We start from the raw sequence: 26,773 nt of genomic DNA on the forward strand, positions 1-26,773 counted from the left end.
CTATCTTTAAACATTGTCCTATCAGCAGCACACGTACTTTGCGCGGCGCTATTTACTCCCTTCTCCTTAAATTCGGGCCACGTCACCTTATCGACGTCCCTACTATTTCCTTTTTCACCAATTAACCTCCTTGCCTCAATTCCTTCTTAAAATCCTTCCACTCACATTGCTTGAGGCCCTTGTACAGATCGTCGATCTGCACACGCCAATCAGTTACTTCAGCTAATTCATTCTCGCCATTTACTTCATTGGTAAAACTGCTAACCGCATGTCTCTGTGTATCCACTGTTCCATTTACTATTTCCTTCGCCACGGAATTACCACTCGTAATATATTCGCCAGCTCTTACGGCAATGTTCGTACCTAATTCTGTCGCCTTGCTAGTGGCTTCTCTCTGAACAGCTGATCTGCTAGGTTGGGCCGTCGAACTCTGATGCTCCACTCGCCTGTTAACATGTAGCGCACTGCGCGCCAAAGATGAATCATCTGCGCTCGCACCTGACGCTTATTTCGCAATAACACACTGCATCGTTCCACCCCTGTCCCTAAACTGTTTCATAACTTCACTGTCAGTCCGGTAATGTTTCTTAACTCAGGGCCGGTATGTTCTGTCCGCTTCCGTTTGGCCCGCAATGTTTGCGGAAACCAGTTTCCTGCAGCGTTATTGTTTTGCATGGTGTATCCTCTACCGCGATTTGGATAACTCCTTCTTCCTCTTTCTCTGCCTCTACCTCGCTGTATCATGTTGACACGAAAACCATCGCCGTCATTCCTCTCGTCATTATTGCGATTATTCCTGTTACTAAAATTCTGATAATTGGCACGACTTTCGCGCCAGTGGTCTTCGTCTTCGACCCTTTCGAGAAACGCTTGGAAGCTGCGATGATTGCTTCCCACATATCTCTTCGAATCATCTGGAAGCTTTTTATATAACTCCCATACGATTTCAGAATCGGATCTTCTCCCTCTTAAGTGTGTCAACTTTCGGTACCAATATTCGCAGAAATCTTTCAAAGAATTCCTGCCCCTGTTATCATGAAGTTTGGCCATGATAAACTCACGCCACAAACGATCCTGTTTTTGTGATTCTTGAGTTTCTCCCGGCGTATTTGATAATCAAAATATCCACGGGTGTGCTGCCGGTCTATAGTGTCCAACGGGCACAATATTTCGGCGATCATACACGTCGCCATCATCAGGTGAACTGACGGACTGAGTTCCTCTGAACGTGCCGGCACGGAGATCCGTACGCTCTGGCTGCTCAGAGGGAACTGGGTTCGGTCGCAGCGGCGGCCGATTTAAATACCCTCCGCCCGCGGCGCGCTCCCTCCGCCGTCCGCGCCCCGTGCCACGGTCGCGTGGTGGAACAGATTGCGACGTCGTCTGAGATGACGTCGGTGTGATGGCTCTGTCCGCCGTGGTCGTCACAACTATACGTTTCCTCGATTTACTCTTGATTAACCCGATCGCTGGTTCCCAAGCCTTACTAAGATTATAGCCACAGTCACGGTTTATGAGGTCGTCATTGGTGCGAATTTCGATGGCCTCTCTAACAACGCTGTCCCAGTATCTCGACGTCTGTACCAGAATCCTCGTGCGGTCATACTCCATGGCGTGATTTTCCGACAAACAATGTTCAGCGACCGCCGACTTGCTCGGATACATCAGTCGAGTGTGCCTCTGGTGTTCACGGCATCGATCCTCGACGGTACGCATCGTCTGACCAATATACGACTTGCCACATTGACACGGAATCTGGTACACGCCGGCCTTCCTCAAACCGAGGTCATCTTTGGCGCTCCCCACCGGTGCACGAGTTTTATTTGGAGGACAAAACACAGCTCCGACCCGGTGTTTCTTCAGAATGCGGGCGATTTTCCCCGAGAGTGCGCCTGTGTATGGAATAAATGCAGTGCCTACCTCCTCCCTCGTGACTTCATCCATCTCAACAGGTTGTGCTTCAGTGGTTGGGCGGAGAGCACGTTGAATCTGCCACTCTGAGTACCCATTTTTTCGAAATACAGTTCTCAGATGTTCCAATTCCTGGGGTAGACTCTCTGCGTCAGAGATAGTGCGCGCCCTATGTACTAGAGTTTTAAGTACCCCATTCCTCTGTGAAGGGTGGTGGCAGCTTTCTGCGTGCAAATACAGATCAGTGTGCATTGTCTTTCGATACATCCCATGACCTAGGGTGCCGTCAGCCCTTCTCTTGACCAAGACGTCAAGGAAAGGTAATTTACCCTCCGTTTCAGTCTCCATAGTGAATTTGATGTTGGGGTGTATGGAGTTTAGATGTGTAAGGAACTCAAGGAGTTTATCCATACCATGTGGCCAGATGACGAACGTGTCGTCCACGTAACGGAAAAAGCAAGTAGGTTTCCATACGGATGACGACAGAGCTTCCTCCTCGAAGTTCTCCATGTACAAATTCGCTACCACCGGTGAGAGTGGGCTACCCATGGCGACTCCCTCCGTTTGTTCGTAGTATTCTCCATTAAAAAGAAAATACGTGGAAGTCAAGACATGCCTAAAAAGTTCAGTGGTCTTCTCGTCAAACTTCTGACTAATCTATTCTAGTGACTCTCGCAGGGGTACTCTCGTAAACAAGAAAACGACGTCAAAACTCACCATGATATCTGACTCGTCCAACCTGAAGCTATCAAGGCGTTTAACAAAATCCACGGAATTACGGATGTGACGAGGGCATTTACCCACATAAGGACTTAATATTCCCGTCAGGTATTTGGCCAACAAATATGTAGGTGCCCTGATGTTGCTGACAATGGGGCGTAATGGTACCCTCTCTTTGTGAACCTTCGGGAGTCCATATAGTCTAGGCGATACCGGACCTTGGGGTAACAACTTCTTAGCGTCACCCTCCGGTAAATCTGCGTCCTTGAGAAGCGCCCTCGTCTTGTTCTCCACCTTCTTTGTAGGGTCAACGCTGATCTTCCGGTAGGAATCGTCATTTAGCGGGCTCTGCATCTTATCAGCCTAGTCCTTATGGAGACAACAACTGTAGCATTGACTTTGTCAGCCGGTAAGACAACAATTTCAGAGCGCTCCCTCAGATCACGAATGGCCGCCCTCTCTTTACTGCTGATATTTGACTTCATCGGCTTGGATTTCGTCAACGCACGACAAGTTTCACGACGTATTTCCTCGGCTGATTCTGGTGGAAGTCGAGCTGCAGCCTGTTCAACAGCACATATGTACAATAGTACAGCATCGTTGTTGTTACAACCCGACTTGAGTGACACTGACTGTGTACTGCGCTCTCCTAACCATTCCGTTTACAACTCCACGTCTCGAAAATGTAAACAAACACCACACCACAGACCGGCACGCGGTATTTAAACAGAACGACGTCAGCAGTGGCTGCCAACACATGGTGAGGAAATAATAAATAGGGTGGAAACTTCAAAATTGTTAGCTGTCCGTGTTGAAGAGAATTTAAATTGGAAAACGCGTATTTTGGAGCTCCTAAAACAACAAAGTTCAGCCACATTTACACTTAGAATAATCGCAAATGTTGCGGAGAAGCAAATCACTTAAATTGACATTAGTACGTATTTTCATTCAGGACTATTATATGGAATAATATTCTCGCGTAATTCATTTTTAAGAAAGAGAGTCTTCATTATGCAAAAACGTGCTGAAGAATAATATGTGGTGCTCACCCGCTATCATCTTGTAGACACCTGTTTCAGCAGCTGGGCATTCTGACTACTGCTTCACAGTAAATTTATTCCCTCATGAAGTATGCTGTAAATAATCCAGTATAATTCAAAAGGGACAACGATGTACATAAAGACTGTAGCAGAAGGAAAAATGACATTCATTGCTACACATTAAGGTTATCTTTAACACAAAAAAAGGCTGTACAATTCCGCACCAAAAATTTTCATCACTTAGCCAGTGATATAAAACGTCTGACAGTCTGACAGACAGAAAAGTAAAACTTGGATAGAAACTGAGAAAGTTTCTCCTTGACAACTCTTCCTGTTCTGCAGAAGAATTTCTATAACTGTGATGTGTAAAAAGTGCGGGGTACAAATTACTAACTCACGTCTGTTTATCTTTTATTTATTAATGCTTTCAGAATACATCAATATGTGCAAATTAATTTGCGAGGTTAAGGTAAAAGTCTCGTTCCACATTATTACGATCTGTCATGCAAAATGATCCATGGAACATGTAACTAACTAAGCACAAAGTTGCATTATCTTGCAAACGGTTTATTTACGAACTTATGTTGACTGACACTCTTTTACTTCTAGCGTTTACACCATTAACCCTAGAGCAACAAAGTGCTAATCCCGAGACATAAATAACAAGGTGGGGTCAGAATCATTTGTTTCACGAAAGAGGTTCTGGAGTAACATAAAGTAATAATCACACAATATGAAACATTTATTACAAAGTATAGTTTTGTTTTATAATATGACAAAGCAAATTATAACTATAATATCAATGCATTTTATTGTCTCATGGTTGTCATATTCAGAAATGTGACACTGCACTTATCTATTGCATTCAGTTACCCGTTGTGTTATGACATTGCAAATCACAATAGAATAAATCAAAAGGCATAAGAATCATTGCAGAAAATAACATGTAAATTGGTAAAAAGTATAAAGCTAACAACTACAAGAAAATAGTTCCTCATGTGAAAGGAAACAAAGATTTTATAAATTATTTTCATAATTTGATGATTTTTGAATATACCAAACATTCTCAAACTAAACTGTTATGGCAACTTTCACAGATATTTTTCCGATGGTCCTTGCACACTGGTTTCGAACAGACACAGCATTCAAAGGAACTTTTCCGGTCCTCTTTTCCACTGCAAAGAAAGCATCGTCCACTTTTTTTTCAGATCTTTTCCGGTTGTGCTGCTGATCTCGGAATATCGCTCCCAAAATGTGTCAAAATCTGTAATGCGAAGCTCTTTGGGTAAGTTTTTTTCTCGTGATTCTGTCCTTCGTTTCTGCTTCAACCAATGCGAATGCCAATGACTTGAGAAAGTTGCTTCGGCTGTTTGTGCCGCTATTATCCTTATACAAGACACATGCATTTATTCCTGATGCACCTAAAAGCCCATACATATATCGCATTGTCCAGTGCCTGGTCTTTCATGCTGTGGTCTTGTCGTGGCATACTAAATCAAATACACAGACTTCCCCTTTGTTATCATTGTAGAAAAGTACTATGATCGGTTTCTTTGTCTTCTCATCTTTTTCACCTATCTCCTGCATCGTTGACAAAAGAATAACGTTTTTATTTTCCTTTGGAATGTATGACTCCTGTAAATGAATACAGATGAAGAAACTGGCCTATTCTTGGTTTGAAGCGGGGATTCAGGTATTGCTGGTTTATTCTTGCGTAAGGTGCCAACCATTGTCAACTTTTTGTCAGTCAGTTTGTCGGCTACTTCACAAGAAGCAAACCAGTTGTTCATTGTAATGTTCCGGTTGGTTCAATATACAGGTTCACAGAATTACATCATATAATATGTAGGAACTGAAACACATTTGGCCCTAGTCTCTTTCCCCAAATATGAAATTCCTGTATAAAAATAATATGTGTTCGCATCACATAATGAAATTATCTTTAGCCAATATTTGTCCGGCTTGCTTGGCACATACATTTTGAATGGGTATCTACCTCGGAAGCTAAGGAGTGTCTCGTCAATGGTTAGGAGGGCAGAGGGAGTGTACAATTCTTGACTATGTATGACAAACATACACCATAAATCACGAAATGCAGAGAACTTGTCTTTGCAATCTGGTATGTTGGTCATCAAATCTTAGATTATTGATCAAAAACTCGAATCGGTTTTTCGTCAAAACCCCCTGGAAAAATGGGGACCCGTATACTACACGCCACGCATCAGTACAATTCAGATGCGCATTTTTTAGAGCTCCACTCATAGAAAGTATACCAAGCAAAGCTTTTATTTCGTTTTGGTTGGTATCTCCAAAATACCACTGCGGTGATGGGAATTTTTCCCTTGAATTAGCAATTTTTTGGTTTGTGTACGTAACTATTAGTGAAACCATGTCACTAGTAAACAAAAATGGCTCTGAGCACTATGCGACTTTACTTCTGAGGTCATCAGTCGCCTAGAACTTAGAACTAATTAAACCTAACTAACCTAAGGACATCACACACATCCATGCCCGAGACAGGATGCGAACCTGCGACCGTAGCGGTCGCTCGGCTCCAGACTGTAGCGCCTAGAACCGCACGGCCACTCCGGCCGGCACTAGTAAACAACAATTCAAATAATTTCAGGGAAGACGTTTCGTTTATTGCCATGCCTAGTGCACCAATTGCATGTACCACTATATTCTTTGTGGAAGGGATGTGTGTTCCAACAATACCCATTTCTGCCATATAGAATTTTCCTTATTGGGCTATCTCCTTTGTCTGATGAATGAACCTCAAATGGCGGTACATGGAATTCGTCATCCCCCTGGTCGTCTGTGATATGACCGTCTTCAGGTTCTCTCACATCTTCGTCTGATTCACTGTAATATACGTTTTCAGCCTCTTGGAGCTCAAATTCTCTTATTATTTCCTCTGAAATTATTAACAGTTCATGAGAAGACATTTTCTACGCCTGCAAAACAAAGTACCACCTACTTTATAAACAAAAAAATTTAACGTAAATAACAAGGTGGGGTGACTTTTTACCCCGAATGCAAAATTTCACACTTTACCTGTTAAAGGAGCATGGAAAGTAAAGCCTGAGAGATTATAGCCTCCTCAACGTTAACAACAACACTGACTGGAAAGGTAAACAATGACTCCCGTCCGAGAAGCCAGTGGTACCAAATAAGATAAAAAATTATATCGACTGGGGTAATTTTTTACCCCAACTTGTTATTCTAGGGTTAATTATGATACATAAGTATACCTTCCTACACAGAAGAAGGGGAAATTTCAACTCAAATCTTCCTTGGAATTGCCACATACGATTCTTGCACGGAAAGTCAGCGCTACAGTCGCCCGTGTCAGAAGAAATTCGACCAACACTGCCGCTGCCACTAAAACATAAAAACCTGTTTTCTTCGCTCGTATTACTCCATTGTATCCCCGTTGTCTCCTTCAGCATCTTGTTTTGTGGCAGCGCTGATCGCTCGTGATGTAATAGAAAGGGTCGATGCCTCCAGATGGCAGATTCCTGTCCGGGTGGGAGATTATCTTCGCTCGGGACTGCGTGGTTATCTTATTCCCATCATTTCTCATCAAGGCCCACGCCGACGATTTGGCGTCAAATAGTAAGACTTGTCGAACAACCCCAGATGGACTATTCCACCATTTAATTTCACTGCAAGTTCGCAAACGTTATTGTTATTTCAGAAACGGGCGCGCAGAACCATCCGTGGTATCAGTTGGGAAGTCTATAGCAGGCCGCTATTCAGTCAACTAAGAATTCAAGCCAAGCAATCCACAAGCAGATATTCAATAATAGGACTTGTCATTAGTAATGTGGACTCATGCGAAGCAAATTTGTTCAAATGGTTCTGAGCACTATGGGACTTAACTTCTTAGGTCATCAGTCCCCTAGAACTTAGAACTACTTAAACCTAACTAACCTAAGGACATCACACACATCCATGCCCGAGGCAGGATTCGAACCTGCGACCGTAGCGGTCACGCGGTTCCAGACTGAAGCGCCTAGAACCGCACGGCCGCATCGGCTGGCTCGAAGCAAATTGCAGGTATTTACTCGCACTGGACGCTGATCACTTGTGCAGTATTGCTTTAACCCAGCCATGGAAAAGAGCGCATTATTCTGCAATTCCTACGTGCTGTAGACATCCAGCAGATTTGAAAAATGTTTATTATGGACCCCCACGGATCCAACTGTAAGTTAAAGGGCTTCCTTGTGTCGTACTCTTTCAATGAAGTACACGAGTTTCCTCGCCGCACTTTAAAGCCTATTCTTGTAATATTTCGGTTTCTACTACCACAAATCTATAGATTTGTGTTTTTCAAAATGGTTTCTGAGAATTTTGGAAATTTTGTAACGACGTTTTCCACGATGTTGCATCTTTGGCTCACTTGACCCTCTGAAGAGATGTTTGAAATAAATCAAGTAAACTTTTACATGAGATGTTTTTCTTTTTAATACAATGTAGTCTCAGTGCATTAAACAGTCTCTTTGAACAGCGTTATGAGAGTGACTAGGCGAAAGACTTTTTTTGTGTTTGTATAACACTTCAGTAGATAAGGAATCTGTAAAATGTGTGTAAAGATGTGTCGCGAGTCCTACTATTACTTCACAGAACACATACAAATACGCTTAAGAAATAAGAAGAGTGACAATATTTATGTATGGTACCACGAGTTTCGAATTATTTGCATTACGTTCAGTTATGACTTTAGGGAAGTGTTTTTGACGTGGTGTCATGAGCACTGACAGATGTATGATACCTAATCCTCACTTCTGTCTGCTTGGGAGCATCCCGGCTGCTTTCTGAAGAGGGCGGTTTTCTCCGTTTGCGGAGGAGATTGACATTCTTGCAGTGTAGTGCTCAGCTATGAAGGTGTTCACAGTTGAAGGGTTTTCCTCGGTATGTCGAGTTCCATTAGCTTATCTGTGATGCAAGGCCGGCCGTGTCTGCGTCTGCCACGGCTGTCGGCCAAGTGCTGGACAGTCCAGGACTCAACAAGTCTTTTGCAACACAAGTGGTACATCGCACTCACCTACTAGAGACAGTTGCGGTAAACACTTCAGGCTCACAAGATGCCACAACTGCTGTCACTTACAGAGGCTCACACCAGGTTGTGAGTTACACGAGTTTATAACTTGACGCCATTCATGTTGCCAATTACTGTCATACGCCGTTGTAAACAGAATTTCCGGCTCTTAGATATGTAATTGCAATGTAGCCTCGCACCGGCAACCAGAAAGTAGGCGTAGCACGGACTTCGCGTGGCGAAATGCTATTCTGCATAGAACATCATGGTACTACGAGACCAGGTTGTATAGGCTACCAAGAGCAGAGATGTGATATTTCGGTGTGAGGAATCTCTGGCAGGAGTGCTCAATGGTGAACTGCTTTGTACTTCTCTCGCAGTTTTATAGCTGTGTTAAAAGCATGATTCCCCAAAGAAAACAGCTGTGTCAAATACAGCGAGGCATATCGGTGTAACATCCACGTGATAAATTTTTGGCTACAGTGCGACGAGAGGAAATTATGCCTCTAACAGTTATAAACATTATCTATTCAACGTATGAAAAAACAGTGAAAACTTATAAATATTAATTATTTATATGATATTCTATGATATAATTGGACATATCGACGTGTGTCATACAAAGACAATGATAATTGTAATTTCCTTTTATGATCTGCGTTTGTCTTCCTTTGTTTTTACCTTTTGTTGGTTGGCTTTTGTAAGTTGCGGACGCATATCAAACTGAGGTCTGTTAAGAAATTGTAGTTATTTGTTAATTATTACTTGAAAATAGAGTTCATTATTATTATAAATATGAGTGAATAATTATTTGTAACTTTAATCCCTCTCTCAGTAAGCATTATCTGTGTTAATCATTTCTTTCCGCTGCAACGATTGCAGCCATTAATGATAGCGATTTGTAACGCGTTTTTGTCTGTGTTTTCCTTAGAAACAAATCAAATGTTTGCTTGATGAGGTCTAAATAGTGCACAATATGAAACTATAGTTTATAGAATTTAATAATCATTTCAAATACTTACTTATTTGGTCTAACAATAGAAAGTCTCTATCAATTGTCTGCCGCCATCTTAACAATTATCTCAGCGGCAAATTCAAATTACGCAACTCTGCAGACATAAATGCCGAACGTAATAGAAATGTGTAAAAATAAATGTGCACCGGTGGTTCCGAACTCATTTTAATGAAAATGATCCGAATCAGATTGGTTCTTTAAAAACAGTGCTCATAGCACGATCGTTATAGCAAACTTTTCTAGCTGATGTATGGAGCCAAAATTAATTACGCACCAGCTGCGAAGAATATTGTTTCAGGTAACATGCGTCAGTGTTGTGCGAGGCTGATATTTGGTGGTTTTTAATGATCATTTTGCTGAAGATAACTGTTTCCATCATAATCCATAGTTGTATAGAATCCGTTGTATGAACTGTGATTCACTGACACTTACACAACTTACAGACAACACTTTAACACGACGTTAACTTGGAGTTCTTTAGCAACTTGATCAAATCTTTAGCCGGGAGAAAAATTATTTAGTAATTACTCAATGTAATAAAATAAGATTATCATTTCCATTTACAAATTAGTTAAATACCAAACCACTGAATAACACAGCGTACGCCACATCGGGTATTGTCACAGTTCTACAATAGTCCTTCGCCATGTGTTACAATGGCGGCCTATGAGTGACTATAGTTGGAGTCACGAACGATGGCTGTCGACTTTTGGCTTCTTCTGCGCACCTATGTCACGCATTTTCCGACAGCCAATAATCGTTCAGTAATGTTCTGAGCGCTCTGCTGTGAATTCCGTAGATAATGTGAGCATTAAACGTGATCGTAGCAAGTTGTTTAGTGAATTTCCATTCCATTTGTTGCGAGTTGTCATCGCTGATGGTTCCGGTAAGTGACACAGCCTGCGTAAGGATGTGAGAGACATAGTTTGTAGGATATACGCTTCCTTCAAGCGCAAAGCGCACACATGCGCATACCGCAACTGTCGCTTGGAATCGGCAACAATGGAAGCCCTGTCCGTGCTTCGACATGCGCGACCCGCCATCATTCGTGGACCGAGCTATAGCTGACTATTAAGAACGATAGCTTGACATCTTTGTTATCTTGCATGAGCATACTATTTTAATTGTTACCAAACTCCAACTTGTTCTTGTTGACATTGTTAGGAGTTTCAGTCCGAAGACTGGTTTCACGCATCTCTTTATGTTGGTCTATCCTGAACAAGCATCTTCATCCCTGGGTAGCTACTCTGGGACAGTTTAACGTTCCAGCGACACTATCTGCTGCATATGGCACCTCGCAGACGGGGGCGTCAGAGACACCTATAGTACAAAATTTGTACTCAGGGTGTATCATAACTCGTAGCGCAAGCAACCCATTTCCATGCTTCTTACTTTTAGTCTTATTTTCAAGTGTCTTACTGCAAACCAAGGGATCAGCAGCTAATGACACAGAAGGGTGGGGGACGCCAGCGATACAGTAGACCATCGTTCAACAGAATTTCAAGGCACCGACAAATAGCCAATTCGGATTAACGAAGTTAGAATTAACGTGTTTTACGCCTCTACTGAAGATGCCATAGTCAGCCATCACAACATATAGAAGTAGAAATTTCATTTTTCAGAGCCATTTCAAGAGCCTTTTCTTCGAAGCGTGGGGCCAGGCAATGGAATTTGCTGTGAGTACATGTGTTGCAACCACTCAAAAAGCGTATGCACCACTTCTTCATGTTTGGCTGGCCTCATGCGCTTCCTATTGGCGCTAAATGAACAGCTTACCGGACTTACCTCTGCTTTCTGTCTTGAACATAATGTCGATGAGAGAGCAGACTTCGGGATCTGAAGCGTTCCACTGGCCACCGTGTGTAGAACTTGCCTCTTTGGTTTAGAGTCAGCATTATATGCTACTTTCTGTTTGAGCGGCGTAATGCGAGTGATGGTGCGAAAAGGAACAAAAGCAATACTCACTCTTCAGAAACTAACAGTGACACGTAGCTCTATGAGTTTTTGCGTGTCGTGAACTGTGTGCGGTCTGCTGATGAACCCCTCCCCGCCCCTTCCCCCTGCCCCTGCCTCTTACGCTGTGGAAGTGGCGCCTGAGCAGCAAACAAGCAATCGGGCCATTGTTGCAAAATTACAGTACGATGTATTATTGAGAAAAATTATGGCAAATTGTAATGACATAATTAACTTGAGACAGTAACACATATTAAAATTACTTCAGTGTTAGAACATGAAGACAAAATAAATTTTATTCTTATACCTGTAAATTTCAGTTCGTAGCGGAGTTTGAGATATTAAAAATTGGGCGCCAGTATTCTATGCATGTAACGGGTAACGCCATCTGTTAGAAGCGTGAAGAACTATCTGCGCAAATGTTGTCATTTTCATTTATGAAGAAACTGATAAATATCGATGCTGTAATTTTCGTAATTAATTCTTTCTAAAGATTAATAATGTAAAAACCGTTAAAAATGTAGTGACAGAAAAAGCCATGGGCAACAAATTAATGTAGCTGTATGGAGGCCGGACTCGCTTGGCAGACTTTATTTTTGTAACAGCTCAGTCGATTGTTGTGTGACGTGCTCCGAACACAGCAGCAGCTCATTCTGTAACGATAAAGTAATGAACTTGGACAATTTCTCTCGAACATGGCAATATACGCGAATACTATACGACGAGGAAGGACAGTAGGAAATCTTTTATGTGACGCTGCCATAAGATTAATTATGAGGAACACGAAGGTTACCTGCCACAAAACTCAACCAAGACGACAAACAATCCAGTTAAGCGACCCTTCTCTTTGTAAAGGGCAGTTTTCCAAGAAATAAGAATCTTGTTATTATCAATGTAGACAATAACGGTCATTAAAATCAGTAAAGTGGATCATTGAGGTTTTTTAACTATTTTTGTAACTCACTTTCAGAAAACATTTGCCACTGAATCATATGGAACTTACTGCTTTGCCATTGCAGTAAACTGACAGAATCAAAAATTGTGTAGTATTCCTTGAAAAACATTAATCTTGCTTAATTCATAATTAGTAGTTTAGTTGTATGTGTGTTAGTGAGAGTATTATGTGTACTATGGCTGTAAGTTACTGTGTAATCAACAGCGGCATAAGCAATATCGTTTGGAGACTTTCGCCAGTACTCCAATGCTATTTATTACCGATTTCAAAATTTTCAGTGCGTGAGCAACAAACAGTATTTTTCCGTGTACATGAAATTTAGTTCTAGTACGGCGTTTGGTAGTCCGATGCCCAGGGTCACATTTTTTGCATAAATCGGTACTAATAAGTTATAAAATCCAGACAGCCACGTTACAAAATGCATAACGGAAAATACCGTAGCGCACGGCACTAAATATGTACATACTTATTCGGTTCAGATGAAGAGTAAGATATGGAATCTGTAATGTGGTGACTAAATCTTAAAATGGTAGAGTGCAGCTATCAGTCCTCCTTTTCTTTCAGGTTTTATTAAGCAAATTTTTGCTATTAAATGTGCCAATAAGTCAGACAGCAACGTATATAAATAATTTTCTTGTATTTTGTGTTTTTCCTACACAAATTTGAAGTTCTTTAGTAGAGATCATAACTGCTTTTTAAGTGTTACGTATTACACAGTTCAAATACAGGGCGCCATACAGCCAACAGATGTATTCTTCGCAATGGTTACCTTCATTATACAGTAGTTTTGAACGATCTGTGACAGAAGCCCGAGCAACAGGAGACTGACGTACTAGGACATGCATTGATACTACGAATTAGTGGTATGTAATCTAATGCATAATCGATACAGGTTACGCCACGAGTTGTGACTTTTTATGTTATCGCCTACCTATGTACTTCTTGTATTTTTTAGTATTGATAAAAGCTAGACACTAACCGAAACCTTTTTTCCCCAATTCGATCCGTCCCTCTTCTTAGTCTTCCGATATACCCATCTAATCTTACACCGATCTAATTTTCAGCATTCTTCTGTAGTACAACATTCTAAAAACTTCTGTTTTCTTTTTTCTGAACTGTTTATTCTATACTTTTCACTTCAATACAACGCCACACTCCATCCAAATCACTTCAGGGAAGAGTGACAAACGTTTAAATTTCCCTTTTTCTCTAATGCGTTCGTGCTATTTCCAGTGTGCATTTTGTACCCACTCTACTTCGGCAGCCGTTAACTATTTTGCTGCCCAACAGACAAAACTCCTAGATTACTATATCACTTTCTAATCTAATTCCCTCAGCATCGCTTAATTTAATTCGACTGCATTCGATTACACTTGCTTTACTTTTATTGATATTAACCTTAAAACCTCCTTTCAGGCCGCTATCAACTGGATTCAGTCAATCTTCCAAGTAATATGCAGTCTTTCGCAGAATTAATATATTAACGGCAAACCTCAGTGTTCTCATTTCTTCTCTCTGAATTTTAATTTATTTTCCATATTCCTTCTTGCTTTCCTTTACTACTTGCTGAATCTATAAGTTTAATGACATTGATGATATGCTACAACACCGTCTCGGTCACTTCTCGACCACTGTTTCCGTTTCTTGTCCTTCGTCTCTTATACCTGCACTCTGGTATATGTACAAGTTGTAGGTAATGTTTTGATACCCGTATTTTATCCTTGCTATCCGCATATTTTGAAGGAGTGTTTTCCAGTCGACATTGTCAAACATTTCTCTAAAAGCTATAAACGAGGGTTTACCTCCCTTCAATGTAACTTGTAAGTTGGTCATTATTAAATACATGTTTGCATATTTCTCTAAATGATCAATACTGTAATTGCAATGAAAGTTTCATGCTCTTTATTCCAGAAAGCTTATTTTTGAGCGTAATTCCCAGTCATAAGTTCCATTTTATGTACTCGCTAGTATATAGATTGTACCTTAACAAACAGATTTCGATTTTCAAAAATCAACCTATTTCTTATTATAAAACTCACAAATTTTAGAGACTGTACCAATTTTGCAGGTACACATAGAAGTGGTTTTAACGTTTTGTAAAGAAAAACAACAAATTGCCTCAGAGTACAAGTGAACTGTCTTTATTTTGTTATGCTGTGTATTAGTAATGACTAATATTGCTTTATGATGGTTTTTAACGAACATGATTGACAAAATTTTAGTTGAAATTACGTTTTAACCAATAAAAGTCGAGAAATTGACAGAAATACATTGCTTGATATCTTAAAAGAATTGGGACTCGATGCTAAAACAACTGCAATAATTAAAGGTACTTTGACAAATACAAAATCGAAAGTAAAATTTAGGGGAGAGCTCTCAAAATCGTTTGAAATAAAGTCAGGTGTTCGACAGGGAGATGGTCTGTCACCTCTGCTTTTCAATTGTGTCTTGGAGAAGGTAGTTCGAGAATGGAGGAAGGCCATCAATACTAAAGGGATTCAACTAGGGAGAAATCCAAACAAGATCACTGTCGACTGTTTAGCCTTCGCAGATGACGTGGCATTGATTAAAGATTCACTAGACAATGCCCAAGAACACATAAGAGAACTACAAAAACAAGCAGCCAAAGTAGGACTACAAATATCCTATGAAAAAACAAAGTTTATGACAAACATCTGTGACGCTCCTCAAAATATTGCAGTTGACAACAACATAATACATAAAACAGATTCCTTTAAATACCTAGGAGAGTGGATTACATACAGTGCCAAAGAAAAGATAGCTATAGAAACTAGATTACACAAAATGGAAAGAGTGCTTCATATGACCAAAAACGTTTATAATAAAAAATCCTTGTCCTGGAACACGAAATTAAAACACTACCAAACAGTGGCCAGACCTGAAGCTCTCTATGCGGCAGAAACACTTAAACTAACAAGAAATGGAGATCTTGAGAAACTAGAGAAGGTCGAAAGAAGAATTTTAAGGAAAATACTGGGAGCTAAAAGAAACGATAATGCTGAATACAGGTTAAGACCAAACAGAGAGCTATATCTGAAAACGGAGAAACTAACTGATGTAATGAGGAAGAGGAGACTACAGTTTTTTGGACATATATTCAGAATGGATAACAACAGACTAACCAAGCGGATATTCACATTACTCAATAGCTACAAATCCAAGTCAGCATGGTTCATAGAGACTGAAAAGGACATTGAAAATGCTGGAGTTACAATAGACACAATAGAAAACAGAACACATTTCAGAAAGGCAGTTGCAGAATCTCAGGAGAGAAATAAAATAACTAGACGAAAGTGGACTCAAGAAGAAAGGGAACAACACTCTAAAAGGATGAAGGAAATTTGGAAACTGAAGAAATCTAATACAATGAAGACTAGCCAAAGTTGATTCATCGTACCCTCCAAATGGGTTATTCGAAAGACAAAAAAAGGTCGAGAAAATTTTAAAAAATCTTTGAATATCTGTACTTTTCAAAACTTGGCATTTAACTTAGCTCAATAGATCGAATGTGGAAGATTGACATATTTCTCTCTCTTCTCTCAGTGTCTCTGTAAGAATTTTAAGTGAAATAATCCATGGTGGTAGACAGCTACCTCCGACATCTCAATACATCGCCACCACATATTCAGGGTGTAATGGGTAATAATGCAGATATTTTTATATGTGCTATCTTAATATGTACGTATATCAGCCTGTTGGTTGCTTTTCTCTACGTTTCCCTTAAACACGTTACATAGTTTACCACCTGATGTTTTCTGCACAGTCGTAACTGCACCACGAAGTGGACTATGCCTGTCATTATAGGCTAATCGTCTTGCGTCCACACGTCCATGCTTCAACACCCAACTTGCTGCCCAGGAGAATATAAACATTGATGGCCTGTTCTTGCCACATGAAAGTAATAACCAACCTAAGAACACACTACTCAGCTGTAATTACCAATCTGCAAATGAATAAACACCGTTGTTTAGTACACTGTTCTTAGACACCAACAAAGATATCTTCACTCCGAGCGGTTATACCTATACGTTAAGCCATATGTTTTTCTCCCAACACCATGAGCATATACTGTCAGCCACAGACTGCTACAACTCGACTCTTTTTAACAGCAAGTGGCATCTTTGGTTTACACAGAGCAGTTTTCTTTTTCAAATACATACACAGTGTGATTCCGCGATGATGTTACAAACATTTAGAGATGATAGGGAAGGGTAAATGTATCAGTCTGAGGTAAGGGACCATGGTCCTAGAAACGAACGAGTTGAAAGTTATAAGCGGCAGTCAGTCTGATATCTCTGACGAAGGACTTCCTCTACTGCTAGCTCTTCGCTTTCCGTATTTTCATTGGTGATAGTATGGACCAAAATAAGAAAAACTTCTCCAGTAAACATGGGCTCTAAACCGCATTTTTAGGGAACTCTGACCACTTGTTCAGTAGATCAGATGTTTTTCACAGTAGCAAACATGAACACGAGCTTATAGGTCTTAAGGTACGCAGTTCTGAACCCATATTTATTAAACTTTTTACTTCAAATGATCGATAGCGTTTGGCTATTAAGAGAGCAAAGAGTGATGTCTTCAGTGACTACTATAGCAGAATACTGTCAAGCGATCTTACAGAGAACCCAAAGATATTCTAGTCATACGTTAAGGCCGTTAGTGGCACCAAAGATAATGTCCTGTCCCTAGTGAATCAGTCAGGAACTGAAATTGAGGGTAGCAAAGCAAAGGGTGAAACCCTGAATTCCGTTTTCGAATGTTCCTTTAGACAGGAAAACCCAAGAGAACTGGCCCAATTTAATTCCCATATCACTGGAAAGATGAATAAAATAAGTGTTCATGTCAACGATGTTGAGAAACAGCTTAAATCGTTAAATCTGAACAAAGCTCCAGGGCCCGGGGGAATCCCTATCACATACTATACTGAATTTGTGACCTTATTAACCCGTCTTCTAAATATAATCTATCGTAGATCCCTCGAACAAAAAAACGTGCCCAGTTCTTGGAAAAAGGCACTGATCACACCCGTCTACTTGGAGGATAGTAGAAGTGATCCACAAAACTACCGTCCAATATCCTTGACATCGATTTGTTGTAGAATCTTAGAACATTTCCTGAGCTCAAACATAATGAGGCATCTTGAACAGAATGACTTCCTCAATGCCAAGCAGCATGGATTTCGAAAACATCGATCACGTGAAACCCATCTCGCACTTTTCTCAGGTGACATCCTGAAAGTTTGGATCAAGGCAACCGGATAAATTCAATGTTTCCTGATTTCCGAAAAGTATTTGATTCAGTACCACGCCTATGCTTATTGGTAAAGTGCAATCATATGGGGTATCAAGTGAAATTTGTGACTGGAATGAGTACTTTTTGGAAGGGAGGAAGAAACATGTTATTTTGGATGGATCATTATCGTCAGATTTACATCTACATCAACATTTATACTCCGCAAGCCACCCAACGGTGCGTGGCGGAGGGCACTTTACGTGCCACTGCTATTACCTCCCTTTCCTGTTCCAGTCGCGTATGGTTCGCGGGAAGAACGACTGCCGGAATGCCTCCGTGCGCGCTCGAATCTCTCTGATTTTACATTCGTGATCTCCTCTGGAGATATAAGTAGGGGGAAGCAATATATTCGCAACCTCATCCAGAAACGCACCCTCTCGAAAACTGGACACCAAGCTAAACCGCAATGCAGAGCGCCTCTCTTGCAGAGTCTGCCACTTGAGTTTACTAAACATCTCCGTAACGCTATCACGCTTACCAAATAACCATGTGATGAAACGCGCCACTCTACTTTGGATCTTCTCTGTCTCCTCTGTCAACCCGACCTGGTACGGATCCCACACTGATGAGCAATACTCAAGCATAGGTCGAGCGAGTGTTTTGTAAGCCACCTGTAGCCCCAGGGAACTTTTTTGGGACCTGTGATGTTCATGTTATGTGTTAATGATCTTGCAGACACCATTAATAATAAAATTAGGCTTTTTGCAGATGATGCAGTTATTTAAAAGAAGCTGCTTAATTATCAACTTAGATCCTGATAAGACTTCAAAGCGGTACAGACACTAGCAACTTGCTTTAAATGTTCAGAAATGTAAAAATTTGTATTTCTCAAAACGAAGAAACGTAGTATCCAATAACTATAATCTCAGTAAGTCACTGTCGGAATCGGACAACTCATACAAATATCTGGGTGTAGCACTTTGTAGGGATCGCATGATCGCATAGATTTAGTCGTGGGTAGTCGATTTATTAGCTGAATACTGGGGCAGTGCAATCAGTCTACAAAGGAGATTGCTTAGAAATCATTAGTGCGACCAGTTCTAGACTATTGCTCAAGTGTGTGGGACCCGTACCAGATAGGCCTAACAGCGGATATTGAATGAGTACAGGGAAGGGCAGGACGAATGGTCACATATTTGTTTAATCCACGAAGTGTCGCAGGGATGCTGTGGGAACCGAACTGGAACACTGTTGAAGATAGACGTAAACTATCCCGAGAAAGTCTTTTAAACAACAGTATCTTTGTCTGTTTTGTGCTCTGACAGGAACATTTTTCGGCTGGTTACTGAACGGCCGAAGATACCCGATTCTAGTTGTCAGCTGCCTTAATGTAACGGCTTCCAGGAGTAAAAAATTTTTTTCATTACTTCATACAGTACAATTACTGACCAAACTTAAAATTTAAAAATTCTTTCATAATCGACTCGTTAATAGATATAGCCGTAAGTTGAAAGTTCAACACAATGAATCAAGTTTTAATGTTAGAAACTGTGTATAAGACTTGAGGTAGCATAACTCAGGGCGTGCAAATTACCCAGACTACATTGGTTCAGTGCTTGAGAATGAGAGCATTTAGTGACTTTACAACAAACTTTACACATAATTTCAAACTCTTTCGAAACGTTTTGGTTGGAGAGACTCGCCATAAAATATGAAAAGTACGAAGTTTTATCACTTATTACATTTTCGATTTTCATGCACTAAAACTGAAGTTTTGATTTTGACTCAGTCATCAGTCTGTGGGTGAATAATCCGAACTTAATAAAACAAAGTATTCAGGGATTTGCGTCTGCCGCCATAAAGACTTTATATGTTTAACGTCAAATATTTAACACACTAACTCATCTGTTAAGTAATCAGACGTTTGAAATTGTTTTGTGGATGTGAGTTCGATACTTCAAAAAGTCGGTGGGAAGCTTCGCTACGAGTGTTTGTTTAAGGCACTTAAAACAACCACGTGTTTCACGAATAATGGCTGCAGCTTCAGCAAAACGGGCAACAACTTCTACTGCAGTGTCTGCCGGTGTTTCGTACACCAAACACACATCATCTTCCTCTATAAAAATACTTCGATATGATGTCAGCAACAACACCAAAACCATATTCTTCACACTAAAATTTGAAAACCGTCTCTGAACACCACTAACGTCACAACCTTTATAGAGAAAACGGTGCACCAGCGACATTTTTGTGACACGAAAAAGGGCTTCTCTTATCTCCTGCAAATACTCTAAACTACTCTATTCTCAGATTTTTTCACCCCTATTACTCCTTCTGAGGCAAAAATGCCTTAAGTCAATCTCCTGCCGGAATTCACGGCACGCGAATTTCTAAAATGCCTCTCTAAGGTGGTTTAATTAACGTCAACGCTAGTTAAAATATGAGAGCTATACTTAAAAAACCTGTTCCAGCTTCTTTCACCGTTATTGTAAACACTAATCATTCTAATTTGCTCTATTCAATAATATGTGTTATTAGAAATTGATAGTAACTAATGTTCAATATGATTTAAGATTCACTTCATATAAATACACAGTTGGCTACACCCTCATAATTTGATTTATGGTGAATTTTTGCAACTGCGCTAGCTGAGTTCCCGGCGTTTTCCGGGTATGTATTTTTTCCCATGTTTCATTAGTCTATTCATCCTCCCTCATTTCCCTCTTCACTCCTCCTGTTTTCTTTCTGTGTCCATCTCCTCCTCTCTCTCTCTCTCTCTCTCTCTCTCTCTCTCTCTCTCTCTCTCTCTCTCTCACAGACACACTCTTTTGCTCTCTCTCTCACTCTCTGTCCATCTCCTCTTGCCTTTCTCTGTCCATTTCCTCCCTCCCTCCTCTCTGTTCAGTTCCTCCTCCTCCTTTTTTCCCTGTCTTTTTCTCCCCCTGCCTCTGTCCAGCTCTTCCTCTTCCCTTTCCCTCTCCATCTCCTGTCCCCTCTCTGTGTCAATTTCCACCTCTCCCTCTCTCTATCCATCTCCTTCTACACCTATCTGTGTCCATCTCCTCCTGCCCACTCGCTCTCTATCTCCTTCCCCACTTATTTCCTCCAACCAATTCGCTGTACCTACACGTTTGCCCTTATCTCTTCACGTTACCAAACTCACTCCATAGGGCGTTGGTGGTTAAAGATCGTTACTAAAGTGTGTATCAAATTTGGCTGAAATTATTCCATGGATTTAGTATGAGTTTTTTAACATATTTCACATATATTTAATATATTTCAAATGTGATTGTACAGATATTTCAACTGTATGTCTAACGAATTTCGCTCTACAGTTTCATTTTCACGCAGCTTAATGTTTATGACGTTGTATACCCTCAACTATGTGATGTCCAATGATATAATTTTTCAGATACATCCAGTGGTATAAGTAGCTACTGCTTGCGAAGGGTGGCGTGAATAGAGTTAGTAGTAACGAAGTAATAAATTGAAATGTCACGTAAATTTTTCACTGATCTTAGTTTATATGATGTAATATCTACAGAACTATGTGCCGAACTACGATATAATTTTGCTGGTACATTCAGTGGTTTATTTGAATAGTCCATGCAAAACGTGTTACGAATACAGTTAGTGGTGAAGAAGTAATAAATTAAAACCTCAAGCTTCTTGCGGCAGTTATACTAACAGAACACCGAAACGCAGTATTTTTTTTTTTACTTTCATCATTTGTGGGGATTTTCAGCGAGAAAAATTTCGTAAAGGCATGAAATTACGTGTAATGTTTTTCCCAAGTCACTAAGTGCTCTCAGTCTCAAATAGTGAATGACTAATGTATGGCTGTACGTGTGTTGTGGGCTACACTGAATTTTCATCCCTATCCTCACTTCTTTGACAGGCAAGTTGTTCTTACCCCCACAGCGATAATTACCATACAGTAAGTGACATGTGGTCCAAGATTGGTTGAAATCCGTCCAGTGGTTTATGAGGTAGTGTGGAATATACATACATATGTACATTCACACATACATACACGTATATACGTCAACTTTTATTGAATGTATGGATATGGTCTCAGGTTCTAATTAAATAGTAACTGAATTTTGAAGTTTTAAATGTCTGGAATAGCTTTGAGCCTGTAACTTACTATCTTTGTACAAAAGCAGCAATAGAGTTATAAATTTGGCGTAAATGGTAGTCCAAGCAAAATAATAAGTACAGCTGTGTACTTTGTGATGTAGTAGCTATTAATCAACGTGTACATAACAGAGTACGACTCCAACATTCCGTGTGGAGGCACTCTGCATACATTTAGATGGTAGATCTCGGGCTCCGGGAAGACCCGCCTGCATCAAAACAAAGGAAACGTGACAGTATTTGGGGTCGGATGAAGCGTGACCATAACGCGATCCGTGCCGCGGAGACTGGGTCAACGTTTTCCGAGCGGTTGACAGCGTCGGTGAAAGATGGCGACACGACGTGACGGGGCAGCGCGGTTATCGGCCGCACGTACAGGACGGAACGGAACGCAGTAATTGAACGCCCTAATGAGGTCGCGCTGGTCGCCGCTAGTCGCGCCTAGACCACCGTGACGCAAGCTGGGCGCGGCTCGCTGACCGGGTACCGGGTATTAGCATGCGGACGAAAGGTGAGCGGCGCGCCGTGCAAAGTGTCGCGCGTCGTAAACACCGGCCGGCCGGCCGTCTTGCGGGTTGCTCTCCCCTGGCACGGTGGGGGCTGGGAGCTCACCTGCGGGGAGGGCTACACTCAATACAAACGCGATGAATCCGCGCATCATGGCCTTCAGCCTGGTTTCCAAAAAATGTTCAAATGTGTGTGAAATCTTGTGGGACTTAACTGCTAAGGTCATCAGTCCCTAAGCTTACACACTACTCAACCTAAAGTATCCTAAGGACAAACACACACACCCACGCCCGAGGGACGACTTAAACCTCCGCCGGGACCAGCCTGGTTTCCCCACATCTCTTTAGGGCCAGTGGCTGGCGTTGTCGGCTTCTTTAGCAATCAGAGGTATAGCGACAATTTTCAAGAGCTACTCTAGTTTCGTAAGCATGGTTAATTTCCATGAAACAATGGAACATTTTTGTTGTACCTTCATGATTGGTTAGCTTGATTATTCCAAGGATCATATAAAGAATTTCAACAGTATACAGCGTACATTCAATTGCTGACAGCTGTCTTAATTTGTCAGTGTGTCGACTGTGATTAAAAAATGGAGAAAACCAAGTTTCGTGCTGTTATTAAACATTTTCATTTGAACGGTTTAATTGCCGCACAGATCAAAACAGATTGGTATGAAGTTCATGCGGATTCTGCATCGTCATTTAAGACCATTTACTTTTCGTTTAATGAATTTAAACGTGGTCGGACAAGCACCTAAGACGAAGCGCGCTCTGGCCGTCCACTTGAGGTCACCACAAGGGAAACCCTTGACAAAGTACATGATATCGTAATACAGAACCGCCCAATAAAAAGTCGTATGACTGACGTGAGCCGCGCGGAGTGGCCACGCGGTCTAGGGGGCCATGACACGGATTGCGGGACCCCTCCCGCTGGAGGTTCGAGTCCCCCTCGGGAATGGGCGTGTGTGTGTTATTCTTAGCATAAGTTAGTGTAAGTTTAAGTAGTGTGTAAGTCTTGGGACCGATGACCTCAGCAGTTTGGTCCCTATGGAATTCACACACATTTGAATATTTTTGATTGATGTGACCGTAGTCGTCTTAACTGAGCGAGTGCATAGCATCCTGCACGGAGAATTGGCTATGAAGAACCTGTGGGCGAAGTGGCTGTTGCTATTGCTCGCTGTCGACCAAAAACGCTGAAACAAACTACTTAACTCCCCTTATTTTTTTTTTTATTTTTTTTATTTATTTTTTTTTTTTTTACTGAGCACTGACCAACAGAATTTTCCCTGGCAAAGACGGGTGGAACTTAAATGAATTGGTTCAAATGGTTCAAATGGCTCTGAGCACTATGGGACTTAACATCCATGGTCATCAGTCCCCTAGAACTTAGAACTACTTAAACCTAACTAACCTAAGGACAGCACACAACACCCAGCCATCACGAGGCAGAGAAAATCCCTGACCCCGCCGGGAATCGAACCCGGGAACCCGGGCGTGGGAAGCGAGAACGCTACCGCACGACCACGAGATGTGGGCTAAATGAATTGGTCATTACCCACAATATACAAGCCCAATGCAATCCGACTGCCATACATTGACAACATGACTTCCAATAATTAACACAAAACAGTAGCCCTGAATTCCTGAAAATCCTAACAATAATACAAATCCAAAAGTCATGAAATTAAAGAAATAAGAAACTGCCTCCAACACTGTTAATTGCCCAAACTAATTTCAGTCATGAATCTCGAGACTGGAAACTCGATTCTTTTTCATAAGTCATTTACCTCGCAGAAAATCTTCGTAACACGAACTACAGCAATTACAACAACAGCCAGGTAAATAAAGGGATTCTAACTACTGTAGACTAACTACTAGGAGACATATGGTTAGCGAAAGAAAGATTTTGTTGTAGAGGAAACAATGTATTTAGAAAATTTTACCTGAATCATGTGACATCCAGTTCCAAAAATTATATAGTTGTCAATAATTCCACTACCCAAACATTATCTTCGATACATCCATTATCATAACTTACCTTGCATATCTTCTTATAAGACATTTCATCTCACTTTACACTGCGTGTCCTACCAACACAGAATCTCTACTAAGAAAAACATGTGCATAAACTTCTCTATCCACTCGCTAACTGCTAGTCCGTCCAACCGCAGAATCTCTTGCCGAGAGCGCAGATCGCTATCAGCGATATTAACACAGTCTATAGCGCTGCCATCATACAAACAGATTACTTACAGTGCATCTGGCACAACATTTCAAGACAATGTCTGTCGCTGTTTAATCGCAATTCGCAAGACTTTTTGCGCCAGTTTGTGACTGCTGATGAAACTTGGTTCCATCTTTACACACCAGTCTCAGAACGGCAGATAAAACAATGGATAAAGGCTGGTGAAAGAGCACAGAAGAAGAAGAAGACAACTTTGTCAGCTGATAAGGTGATGGCCACTCTTTTTTGAGATTCCCAAGGAATATTCCCCATAAATTACTTGGGAAAGGCGCCCGTAACTATACCCTATTGAGCCTCATAGTTGGATCATCTGACACTACCATTGTTTGAAAGAAACACCAAGTTTGACTCGAAAAAAAGGTGTTCGTTCACCAGGATAAAGCACCATCTCGTACATCAGCGATAAAAACGGCGAAAGAGCATTAACTGACCTCTGAATTACTCCCTCATGCACCCTGTCACCAGGCTTATCCCCGAGTGACTTCTTTCTGTACACTAGTACAGCTGAGGTCCACTCAGTCTTCTATCAGATTAAGTTCTGGGCATCTTTCCTGGGAATAAACGCCAGCTGGGATGATTAGCTGCCCATGCGCACCTTCCTAATGGCGCGGCGATTGGAATGCTGAACTCTTCCTGCAGTCAGACCAGAAGCCCAACCACGAACTGAGCGCTACTGGTTTTACCTTCTCTTTATTAACAGAAATAGATTTTGAAGCTGTGGTTTGGCCTCTTACCATGTGCTCTGACCAACCTACGAAGAAATAGAGGTATAATCCAAACGAGAGAACATTTACCTTCTTGTCTGCAGTGATGTTCATAGAAAAAAAGTAAAGAGTGTCTTATTGCGTAATCACTTGCTTTCATTGCCATGGCTGTCCGAATAGTGTTGTCCTCCGTTTACAAACTTGTGAACACCACTTGCGACACGTTACTTATTACGATGAACACTAGTGCGCAGTACAAACTGAAGGGCGGTAAAAACCAAACTTCGTTCCACACCACTGCGGATATGTCGATCATTGTGTCATCTGTCACTTTCAAATTTCTTCTGCACACCGAAGTGAAGAATGTTGGATGTTTATAGACGATTATGTTACAATAAAAGAGAATATATTATTTGATATCACTATCAAGAATATTAAATTTGTGTACAAATCACATAGGTATAGCTACTGAACAGACAGATTCGTACTGTTACAAATCCATTACTTCAAGGACAGTTCAAAGTAATGAACACCCCTGGGTCCTAATTTAACAGTTTTCAGTTAAGGATGGTGAATCACTATCAATTATTTAAATCCGTGAATTCGTTCAGTATTTTATTTTTCCATTTTTGCACTAGGACCATTATTTCCATATCCTTCAAAATATTCTTTCTCCAGCTTTGGTTTAAAATATGTCGCAGCTGAAGACTGTTATACAGTGTTACAACAGATAATTTAAGCAAGTTAACCAGGAATTATGACTGATAGTGGCCTATAGAAAACCTGTTTATAAGTTTTTGATTATAGTTATAGATAAATTATCACTTGCTTAAAGCATGGCACAATTTGAAAGATATTTGTCATACAGCATCTTTTGTAACGCTCTACAGTTTTAAAATTATATTACCTGTATCTGATTACAGTGCGCATGTCGATATATATTGATCATCGCACAAAAATTCGAAACTGAAAAAAGGTCGCTGAGTGCGTAACTTATTTATGCTATGATTTAGTTAACAACCACTCCCTGATAGTAAACTATTAAGGACTGTTGTAACTGAAGTGAAAGATGTTCGTGTCAACTGTTGCCTCTGTGTCGTACAGAAGAAGAGATTGACTAAGAGCCTTATTTTGAGCATTCAGAAGACTACAGAAGACGACGTACCAAGTAAACTATACGTGGTGAACTGCAGAAACTGGAACCCGGATAGGTGGCCATTACAGTATTTACTACTCCAATGGAACCACCTGAGCACGTCTCAGGGATTGGCTAAACCGAGAGGATTCCAT

The sequence above is a fragment of the Schistocerca piceifrons genome, chromosome 3, assembly GCF_021461385.2.
Source record: "Schistocerca piceifrons isolate TAMUIC-IGC-003096 chromosome 3, iqSchPice1.1, whole genome shotgun sequence".
Lineage (NCBI taxonomy): Eukaryota > Metazoa > Arthropoda > Insecta > Orthoptera > Acrididae > Schistocerca > Schistocerca piceifrons.